The sequence below is a fragment of the Phalangium opilio genome, unplaced genomic scaffold, assembly GCF_054372755.1.
Source record: "Phalangium opilio isolate 3A_F unplaced genomic scaffold, DU_Popi_V2 ptg000200l_1, whole genome shotgun sequence".
Lineage (NCBI taxonomy): Eukaryota > Metazoa > Arthropoda > Arachnida > Opiliones > Phalangiidae > Phalangium > Phalangium opilio.
Window position 1 is genome coordinate 2,169,884 of NW_028324213.1, and position 12,259 is coordinate 2,182,142.

A 12,259-nucleotide genomic window follows, 5' to 3' on the forward strand; every position below is an offset into this window, starting at 1 on the left:
TACCGATTTGAGTAGGGCGAAACAACAGGCGTATCCTTCATTTCAAACGTCAATATTAGTCAAGTCTCCCAAGAGTATCTCGTTATTCTTTTTTAAAACTATGTAACGCTTATTTACATTAATTTTAGTATTTAAGATAATCTTGTTTCTCAACTAAAAATTAATACAAAAAGAGTTAAACAGCAGGTTATGTGATTGTCTGTGTGTGTCCGTCCGTAGTTACACTAGTGCACCGCGTTAGCAGTTCACCTTGTGTGAAGAAATCCAACAAAAATTTTAATTATTCCATTTTTCATAGTATAAAGTGAATATGTGGAAATGTTTTTCGTAATTTCGATGCCTTAAGTAGTTTTGTAGCTATGAAGATCCGTTTCATTTTGATGTTCCAATAATATTTTTTGTATTATTATTTATTCTACTGAATTACAGTATATGCGCTATGCTTCGAATACTGCTTTAATAATTCGTAAATTTTTTCTTAAAAAATGAGAAATATTTCAATATCTAGGTAAATAATTTTGTATGAAGTCTTCCTCTTGACTCGGAGAGGTAGTATTTTGGTTTTTCCAACTTGTTTACTATGGAAACGCAAGAACAAGAGAAAAACGAGAACAAAATGGTTTAAAACATGGTTGTTACAACGAAAGAGACATTATTACATTTATTGAACGATTTACGAAACGATCCCGATAAGTGGCGGTGTTATCTCCGAATGGACGAAACCACCAAAACCCAATGACTGCTTTTGGTGACACCTATTATAAAACGTCAAGATACTGCGAGGCGTCAAGCTATATCGCCGCATGAACGATTGAGCAGTACATTGCGCTTTCTAGCTACCGGGCGATCATACCGAGATTTACGATTTTCAACTGTCATGTCCCATCAATCTTTACCCGCAATTATCCCTGACAACTGTCGAGCCATCTATATGGTGTTGCGTAAGCAATACATGAAAGTAATACAAAGCTTTATGATTGTCGAACCAATATTTATTACATCCAATATACATAAATATACGTCTTGCGTATCTATTCACATGGGGTGGAAGTAGTTACATGTGAAGAAATGTTTTCATGAGAAGGCACATTATCGTCAGGGTTATTGACAGTTATCGTGGTTTTGGTATCGTTGGGTAATTCCTGAATATGCCAGTTGGGTAGTAGGGTGTTGATTATGGTAGGCTGTGGAGGGGTGGGTAATGGTAAAGCGTCGCTACTTGGAATGCTGATGAAACAACTTCGCGACAGAGTTCCTAATTCCCTTTCATACAATGCGTCGTTAATGAGTTTTTCGACGTAAATACGCTGGACATTGGGCAAACGTCGCAACTTAGCAGTTACATTGCGCCCAAACGCGTCATGTTGGTCCTCATTTGTGATTTCGTTCAGCTTTTGCCCTACAGAAGCAATAACACTGTCGATCTCTAGCCCCCTTTTCTTATTAATAGGACGTCTGGGTGGAGCCGATGAGCTTTCACTACTTGGGGTAGGAGGGAACACGTCCTGGTCTAGAGCCGACTGATCAGTTAGAGAACTGCTGTTTGAACAATGTGATAACGAGCGGTGCTCTTGGTCTTGAGGAGAGCTGACTGACTCGATGGAGTTGTCACCCTGAAATGATATTGTTATTTCGTAGGTGCCTACATCACAGGAAGAATGGAAAGAGGTAGCGCAGGACTTCAAAAGGAAGGGGAATTTTCCACATTGCCTGGGTGCTGTGGATGGCAAGCATGTCAAGATTATTCCGCCACCAAAAAGCGGGTCCTACTTTTATAATTATAAAGGCTTCATAGCATGGTGTTGATGGTAGTAGTGAATGCGAATTATGAGTTCACAATCGTCGAATTTGGTGTAAATGGACAAATCTCAGACGTAGGTGTCATTGAGCACACAATATTCCATCACAAATTGAACGATCATTCGTTGCGCGTTCCTGAACCGGAACAGCTACCTAATTCTAGTACAGTCCTTCCTTACGCTTTCATAGGCGATGAAGCATTTGCGTTAACCCCTAATTTTTTAAAGCCCTTCAATCAAAGTAAAGGTCAGGGATGGTAAAAGGTCGGATAACAGGCCGAAAAGGTAACGGTAAAGAGTAGGCAAGGTTACCGTTTTTCTTGTTGGCTTAAGCCATCCCCAACACAAAAACGCATAGTGAGCCAAGTACACAGAACAAAAAGTGTTTAGAAACTAAACACTTGCCTAAACACGAAAATGCAATAGATATTTTATCAAGTTTAAAAACACTCATGTTCAAAAAAGAATGGTGTTTAGGTTTGCAACACCTTATGTTTAGGTTCAAAATGTGTTGATCGCTTGTCATATCTAGTATTTAAACATGTTTAAGGTTGTATATGTCATGTTATTGTGCTATAATGCTTAGTAACAAAACGTGTTTACACGATTATATGCCTAGTTGAATAACATGTTTTCAGGATTATATGTTTAGGTTTATAAGCATAGCTTCCTATCATGTTGAAGGGTTTATAAGCTTAGTTTTAAAGATATTTGCAGGTTTATCTTGAAATATCTTGAATGGTGTTACGACCTGCGTCGCTTTAAATACATAGGTTGAAATAATTGCTGCGAAATAAGATACATTGTTTTCAGAAAAACCCGTGCCGCTCCTTGTGGGAAAACACAATATCCGTTGAACTTCAACTTAGCTTAATTTAAACACTTTAGTAACATTGTGCCGAGTCCCATTCAACCGAACCAACCCCATTCGACTGAAAAACTCTCACTTCGGAGGATTTACGATGCTGTAAAATGGGACAATCCGATTGCACCGAAAAACCCTCACTTCGGGTTTTCCCGATGGAATTTAAATTAAATTAACTTAAAACAATTTACGGCCTACGTAAAATGAACACTTGATCCAAACATTTTCTAAATTATTATTTAGAACTAAGGATTATAAGAACGAAATAGTAATAAATCAGCAATATACGAAAAAAAAGTGTACCCCCTTGGTCGCGAAAATGTTTCCACCTCATAATGTTAAGCTCCATAGAGTTTAACATTACGATTTCGGATTGAGTATAAATAGAAAATCCCTGACGGGATTTTCTTAATAATAAAATCAGTTGCTAATATTGCTTTATTTTTTTATGTTATATTCATTATGAAAATATTTTAAGCCAGCCGTTTCACTGTACTTGAAGTGTATAACCAACCCAAAGAGGAAGAGACGTCCTAACCAAACCAAACCTAACCGAACAGTAACTTTTGAAAAAGGCATATTATTTGAGAAGTCAATGAAGATAAACATCAATATTTTGGAAAAGGCTTAACAATGTTAAATGATTTATAAAATATTACGAATCTAACCTAGTTTTGAACAAAAAGGTTTTATTGGACGAAAGTGTTTTTGATAAATGCTTAACCCAAGTCCAATTTTCACTTTTTGTGTATCACACGGTGTTGAAAAATTACCGAGGTCCTTTTTTATTATCATCTTGGTGCACAGTCGTCAAATATTGGCGCTTCCAAGGCAGTACGAATGTATTGAAAACGCTAGCACCTTTGGGGTCGCTTAATTCGACAAATAGCGTCGTTTGAATTGTAAATACCAAACCCGCGGTTGGGCTAAATTCATTAGAAACTTTGGCGGGATTCGGTCTAATGGCATTCTGCGCAATGGGAATATACCTATTTAAACAAATCTAGCCGACCTGTTGGAAACGTTGTTCTATTATGAAAGCCAAGAAAGCTTATTTTTTCTTCATGTCAAACCATCACTTGCCCAAAATTTGAGTAAAGAAAGTCCTTTTCTCAATATAAAATTAAAGTCATTGCGGCTTACATTATGAATATAGCCACAAGGTGTTAGATTATTTTCCTTGTGGTAAAATATACCTCCACTTTTTCATTGTTTTTCTAAAATATTATAATTCTTAATAAAATAAAGATTTAAAAAATTTAAACCATATACCAACGTATTAAAAACATGTTACATTAAAAAACACCTGGCAAGCGTTGATGTTTAGCTTAGTGTTAAGATTATTCTGTGTTTACCTCTTAAACGTGATAAAATAAGAAGTGTTTCTATTTGGAACACGTTTTAAGGATCCTTAGAGAAACAGAGATGCAATAAGACATTACATTGAAGAAATAAACATTACCTCACACCAATGTTTAACTTTATAACATGTTCAGATGTTGCAAACCTAAACACTTTTTTTTTCTGTGTAGGGGACTAACTTCACTTACCGTTTTCAACAAAGGCAACTCGGTCTATTTGGGCATGAATGTTAATTATGAAATTATTTGTCATCGGTTCTACACTTTGGGAAAGCCATTACATTACGGAAAAGACAGTTTCTTACCGACCTTTGGATATTTTTTTATGTCAACTAACGCAACAAATTTCATCAAAAATGTCATTAACGTAAGGTAACGTATTCTTCTAGTTTAAAAGAGACATTCCTCGATTTTGAAAGAAGGTACGCGTTTGCCAAAACTCGGGGCTTCGTCTTGCTCTCTCTCGTACGTGCTTGACATGGACGGTCTGTTCTTTAACCCCAGCAACGAGCTATAAATTACCCTCTTGTGGATTTCCTTACAATTTTCTTTATGTCGGTATCTTAGCCTAGTAAATAGTTTTTATCTTGTTTAAACAAACGTGTCTTTTCATATCCCACCGATGTACGTACTGCATTATTGAGTTTTGCTCTAAATCCTAATTGCAGAGTTCAGAATTATTGGGAAACTGGACATGATATCCGACGGAAGTATATAATGAATGGGAATGGGTGCTCAAAGCATGTGAAGAAAGAACAAAGCATGGAATTCTCGAAGACGTCCTTTCATGATATCAGCATTATGTTCAAACTATTTCGATCCTTTTTGCCGAAATCTGGTATGCGCGGAAGAATTCAAGGGTAGAGCAGGCTCTCAAAAATATGGAATAGGATTTCTATTTCGGTTAAATCAATGTCTTTTATTTCCTTGTAACAGCGATAAGTATTTTTGATTCCGATACATTAACGTTAGAACATATCAAATAAAGTGGAATGTTGAAGGTTTGTTTATTCTCCTCACCAACTAGAAACGAAGTAGAACAAATTGTGTTCCATATATGTCAAATATATTGGGTAGCTTTTCAAATAAAACCTTGAAACACCTGTTGCCAATTCTTACATTATTTTCCAAAATTTGAAAGATCTATAATCGGTGCAACTATTGGGATTGATTAATGTTTAACCGAGAATTTTTTGATACCAACAAGGTCAAAATCATGAGTTCATTTCTTGATATTTTAACTTAAATGTGATCATTTTCGCGGAATTCATCATACTAATCGCCCAAGATGGAAACAAATGCGTTTGAAATTTGTCACAGATCTCTTTTCCTTGTTATCGTGTTAACATTGATTCGACAACTCGATCCTAATGGGCGCGCACAGTATACTCTTAAGGAACATTTCGCCCCATCATCGTTAGGCGAATATAATGAATAATGTCTTGCCTTGACGTCTTGACCAGGTTCAATTTTATCGGTTAGAGTAGTAAGGAATTTCTTCTTGCTTCATACACCAAGCTTATTTTTATTTAAATTATGTTGGCCGGCCGTTACACTTTCCACTTCTATCTTTGACTCTCTTGTCTATTTGTGCTCCCTGATATAAACGTAGTATAGCTAGATTTTTCTTAACAGTCATTATAAGATCATAAGGTGTTCTTGGAATATCGAAATGAAAAGCTCTGTTTAATTTCGATATTCCAAGAAAATCATCTGATCTTATAATGACTGTTAAGAAAAATCTAGCCATTCTTATATTCCTTCCCTTGATGTCTAATTGGTTCGGTCTGGACCTAAAAGTTAAGACACCCAACGACTGAGCTAAAAGAAATACGATTATAATTGGCGTCGTGTTTTGCGTTCTCTATTAACCTCTCTAGAGCGGTCTTCATGGTTCAGAGTGAGCCGAGAATTAAATTTACTGTTAAATTAATAGTTTTAGGTTCACTAATAGAATCAATGGGCATGACCACAACTTAATTGTTCGCTGTAGTTAAAGGTTTGATCGCGCAATAATTTCACTCTTTTGTTCATAGTGTCGTTTTGTTTGGCGAGAGACATTTTAACTTAACTAATTAGAAAAATTGGCAATTATTCTGTCTATTTTTGAGGTATAATGAGAGGAAAGTGTTAACATGGTATCCGAATTGTGAATAGAACTTTTCATAACACTTGAATAATTATTTTTTTATTTTTTTTACCTTAGCGAAAGCAGTTGCTTATCAATATTTCAAATAGGTAAATAAGTAGTTTGATAGTTCTTATTTTGACTCGGTGAGGTAAAATTTTCGTATCCCCAACTTGTTTTTCTGCTACTAGAAGGGAAACGATCCATTGTATTCGTTTAATGTACTAGGTAATGTTTTCGAAATCCCTTGAGGACTCCGTGTTTTAAAAGGCTTACTTAAAAGTAGAATAACACGAGTTCCGATAAGTTTCATTTGTTGAGTAATGAATAAAGTCATTTGCATCATGAATATTGATTGTTCTTTTGGAGCCTCCGAAATGATCTAGGCCCGTGCCTATCGCGAAGCGAGAATATTTTTTTAACTAATTTAGTTCGCCGTGTTTTCTCGCTTGGTGGTGGTTTTAGTATCGTATAATGAAATAAGTTCAGCCTCTTGACCCCGTCGACTGCTATTATTATGGCAAGAGTGGCGGTGAAGCCGAGGTCGCGGATAGTAAGAAAATGTTGTAGAAAATTTCCGAAGACCTTCATTAAACGATCATGCCAAAGAAGTAAAAGATAAAAAAAGTTAAGATTAAAAAAATGAAAGGTTATAAAGGGGTAAAAAGAATCCTCTTATGGCATAACAAAACTGTGAATTTAGCAACTTCAAGAAGTTTTGTTTTACTAAAAAAACAATGTCAAAATCTCATAATTATTAAAGTGAGAATACTATAGGAGAAAAACACGAAGCCTGAAAACATTCATGAGATGCGGGCTTGCTTAAAGGTGGCAATGTTAAATCGCGTGTTATATATATATATAGCACTTAAAAGCTGATTGCTATCTTTCCGACACTTGATATTTTAACGCATACGTGTAACTACCCAATTCGAGTTTAAGTCGCGAATAGGAATATTTTACAGTCGAGTGTAACAGTTCAGAGCTTAAACGTAGATGTGAAAACTGATAAAAAGTATTTCGTCGATATATTATAGAACTAGAATTTCGATTATTAATTTTAATCAAAGCAAATTTTCTGTGAGAGATCTTGGTACCACTTTTTGACAACCAAATTGAACCACCAGGATTTAAGTAAGTGGAAATATCTTTCATTTAAAATTTCAATTTCCCAAGGTTGATCAATGGAACAGATTTTTTGATCAAAATAACTCACTTTAATTTTACGGAAGGGCAGGGTGTTACCGATTATCTTAAAGAACTGTGGGCGAATTCAGAGGGAAAATTTTCAAGTTTTCCGCACACAAATCGCATGCCCCTTCTTAGTGGGTTGGCTATTATTTCTAATATTGAAAACTTTGAAATTTAAGAAAACGATTTAATTGCAAGAAAATCACTAAAATCAAATTATCACAGGATTTTGCTTTCAAAAATATAAATTTCAATTCTAATTAACCGTTCATAAACTACGCCACACCCTAAACTTTGCGATTAATGGTATTATTTACTAAGCATTGCGATAAAGCAATCACTCCCGCTCTACTGATATAATACTATGTTAAAATTTCACTGACTTTCATTGTTTTATGGTATATTAATCTATGTGCTTTTCTTTTTTTTCTTTATTTATGTGTATAATCCCGTTAACTCTCTGTAGTTATTTTTATACACAATAAACCCGCATTTCATTTCATTATTTACTAAACATTGCTATGAGTGTGGTTAATGCTAATGGTATTTGTTTTTTTAAAATTTCCAATAAAAATATTTTTAAAATAAAATTGACAAAGCCTCAGGTTTTCCTGCTAACTCTAACGGTGATCGACCTCGTTCGCTTCAAAAGCATTGCGTCAAGTGTTGCTTATACACTGCTTTAAGAGGAATTCTAGCTTGACCACTGACGCCTATGGCCAAGCAAAACTGAATGATGCATTTGCCCCACGTTGACTGAGCCGCTTCGTCACATTATCTGACATTATCACATGCAATGATAACTAAAACCTCGGACATCCTGTTTAGATTGTTTTAAAGTTGCTTACTCTCGATTTTGAAGTTATATACTGTCTAGTGACACTGGAAGTTCCGATTTAAACTTGTATAAAGACTAGCATCGTTAGCCGATATAATAAATTAACCGATCTCAATATCAAAGCTTAACTGAAATACTTGTTCAATTTTTTTTAAATTCAATGAATATCAAATATCAATATTATCCTTAATATTTAAAAAATGATCATGTTATGTTTATAAAATATTAATACAATAACGCAATGTAATCGTCTCGATTAGTAAAATCAATTATCGGAAGTGGCCATTTTATAAAAGTTTCTATATAGAAACTATTTCAAAAGAAACGAAAACTATAATTATATTTCTCCTTTAATATCACAAAACGTTAATCTTTCTGTTTTAGAGCAGAAAAAAATTCGGGAATTAGCGAAAAAGCTGCCAATTTTTGTGCCAGAAAATAATAAAATTCATCATCTTTGAAACTTAACATGGAAAAAATTAATTAAAGCACAACTTAATATCTTTCCAGTAGATAATTTGTTTAATAATTAATATTGATATTTCAGTTTCCTTGATTTAAAAAAAAATTAGTAACGATATTGGTAAATTGTTTAACTAGATAATTTTAATTAAACGGTTCAAACCCTTTAGGAAAATCTTAGTTTTTAAATTAGTTAAATTCTAATTATAAATATATTCCTCATTAATTTATCGGTGATAATCAATTTATTGCCTTGTGATGGGTAAATGTTTGACGGGAGATTCAAATTTCGATTTGAATTTGGGTTAGAGAAATAAGATAATACGGTTTTATGCACCGTTTCCAAATTGAACCAACATTAATTTAAACTAATTATTGCAAGTTTTCAAATTTTCGTATGATCTAACCAAGTTTATAGTAATGAAATGGCTTCTAATGCCAAAGAGACAACTAAAGAAACAATGAGAAGGTTGCGTCTCAATCCCGAGTGTAGAGAAAAAGAGAATGCACGTAAATGAGAATGAAGGGCTGAAAAAGGGTTGCTACCTCTTCCCGCTTTCCAATTTTGTCTCTTTTCGTTAGGTTTGTTTTACTGAGTGAGTTATTGTGTCGGCAATCTTCTAAGCAGGGGCGGAAATAAGATAACTTTGAGAAACCTATGGGGGTCACTCCCTATAAATTTGTTAGGTGAGCAAAAATGAAACGATGTGCCTCGTCCATTTTGTTTAGTGTCCCGAAGCTTTCAGAAATTGTCTACGAAGCCTTAAAATTAGTGTGTGTTTTTCTTCCAATTTTCCATTTCCAAATTTAGTGTGTCTGTCATACTCGCGTTTTTCGAAACATCTTTGATATATAATATATATATTGATATATAATTATATATTATAGTCTACGTCATGGATCCCAGAAATATAATGAAAGTCTTAGTGTTAGTGGTAAGTACTTTCTACTAAATTATTCAACTTATCGAGATTGACCAGAGTAAAGTTGCGCTATATTTTATTAAGAACGTAATTACGTTAATTGTATGGTCATACCACTGATCATAAATAACCTATTTTGTATCCGTTTTCCGTCAGGCAGATTCAACAGGGAATTAAAGATTCCAGAATATAGTAATTGACGAAAACGTGAAAAAGGAAGTGTAAAGTGGGCAAAGTTAATTAAAACCAATATTGTATTTTTATTTTTATTTTTGAAGGCTTGATTATAAAACATCAGTAATTTGAAACAATTATTCAACATTTATTCCACTAAATTGTCATTAGCGAAAAATATTTTATGATAAATTTTGAGCATTATTTTAATAACAGTGCCCATACTGTGTTATAATGATCTAGTAAACGTTTTACATTTCCTTATTAAAATTAACAGTGATGTGTATTCGGTCCTCAAAGAGAGAATGAAATGGAATTAAAATCATCTTTAATCTACAACAACATCTTCAATTTATATGTTAAGGTATAAAGTCAACCGTTAACACGATCACGACCGAGCTAAAGATCTTTTCGACTTCTAAAACGTCATCAGAGTTAAAGGCCCTTTTATTTTTCCGTTTCCGAAAAAAATTTAAATGATCTAAATTACTAAATGTAACTAACGAAGCGAAATGTTTCTGTATATATACAGTGTGGTCGAGATCAGACCAACACCTCCCTTTGTGAACAGCCTCTAATACTGCCAAAGGATGACGTCATTATAATAAACTATAACTATAAATGTTTGGAAAGAATTTTTTTATTTAATGCAAGTGACAAGGTACAGACTGTTAAAAAAGTCTTTGCGCGTTGCCTTTTTCGCACATATTTTACTATATTTCAAAAACTATTCAAGCTAGCGCTCTGGAACAATGTGCGTTATAAAAGTTTTGCACTTCTTTTTCATATTTTACCCGTTTCACAGTTGTCCTTTGCATACTTATACCGGACACCGGAAATGTCAAAATTATCAACTTTGAAAATATTGGATTCTCGAGGATATAAATGCGATTTTCGGATTTCTTGGGGTCGATTCATATTTGAAAAGTGTTCACCAAATTCAATTCGGATGAATAGGTCACGAGTAATCAGCCTTTATTCAAAATCTGGCAACTTCGATTTAAATGGCGATAATTCATAATCGAGTATCGAATCTTTGTCGTAATAATGTTTGGTAGATGTTATGACACTTTATGCATATATATATGATTGGTCTTTTGGCGCAATACTTTGAAACAAATCAGACGTTCATTAAAGGGATGGTGAAGTGGAAAATAAAGTAATTTTTTAATAATTCTTCTATAAGACCAATCTGCATCGTGAAACATCCAGGAAATAACACCGAACGATTTTTAAACGACAATTTGTTTGATATTTCTTGGATAATTTTAAATAGGGATCTCCGACCAATCGCGTAGCGTCCCGCCTTTTTATCAACAATTTTCTCTTGGCACGCTTGGACGTGTTGAATAAATTTATCGAGAGACTTGAAAAAATTTGCACGATGTGACAATTGTGGCGCGAGACATGGAGTGTGCCACGAAAATTTTGTTAACAAAAAGGCACGGCGTTACGGGATTGGTCGGAGTTCCTTATTTAATACTATTCTTAAAATCTTTGCCTAATTTGAATATTAAAATCAATGGGAGGTATTTGGTAAATTTTTCTTTGACTGGTCTTATAATTAGTAGAAGAATCAATAAAAAATCACTTTAATTTCCACTTCCTCCTCCCTTTAAGAGAAAACCCGCGTCTTTTGAAGGAGAGAAGCGGTTTGAAAATTTTGTTATTTGGGCCATGATATCATAATATTTAGAACTCATTTTAATTACGTCTAGGTCTTCAGCCCGATTCATTGTAGCCCAGTGAAAATCTCATTCATGATGGCATATGCGCTTCACGAGATCCCTTCAAATAGACATGTTCGACTATGAAACAACTTCAGAGGGGATTGCTTCTATGCTAGGAACTTTGGCTACGCGATTGATCTTCGCTAAACGGAGCCTGGGGTTGCCCATAGCCTCCTGCGTTTAGCGCAAATGTGAATCCATTGAAAGATATTTATTTTAGAAGCAGAAATAAGGAAAATAGTAATCTGGGCGCCCGTCAAAGTGCCGGACCCCTTCCTCGGGACGGTGGGATATGAAAGAAGAGGCGGGTCATAGCGACAGAGGTAAAAAGGAATTACGTATTTTTCGCCGTCCCAGTCAGCAACGTCATAAAAACCTAGTTTAAGTGAGCCAATCTGAAATTTTAAACTTTTCATTACGTGTTGGAGGGAGGGGCTCTATACTGGGCTCTGAGTCGGACTGAATTAAACACTAACCGTTCTGTATTCCTACTTCTAAAATTAAATCTAGCTCTGGTGAGGCTTAATGGTAAAGCCGACCACAACCAAAGCATGGGCAAAGGCGTATTTCACAACTGACATTCAAATGGAAAAGCCTAAAAATTAAATGAAAACAAAATTCGCGATAAATTTCATTCGGCATGTAGCGTGCCACGAGAATTTTGTCAATAGGAAGGCAGGGCGTTACGCCATGGGTCGGAGGTCATTATTTCAAATTATCCATAAAATCTGAAACTCATTGGAATTTCAAAATCATTCGGAGATATTTCCTAGATGTTTCACTATGCA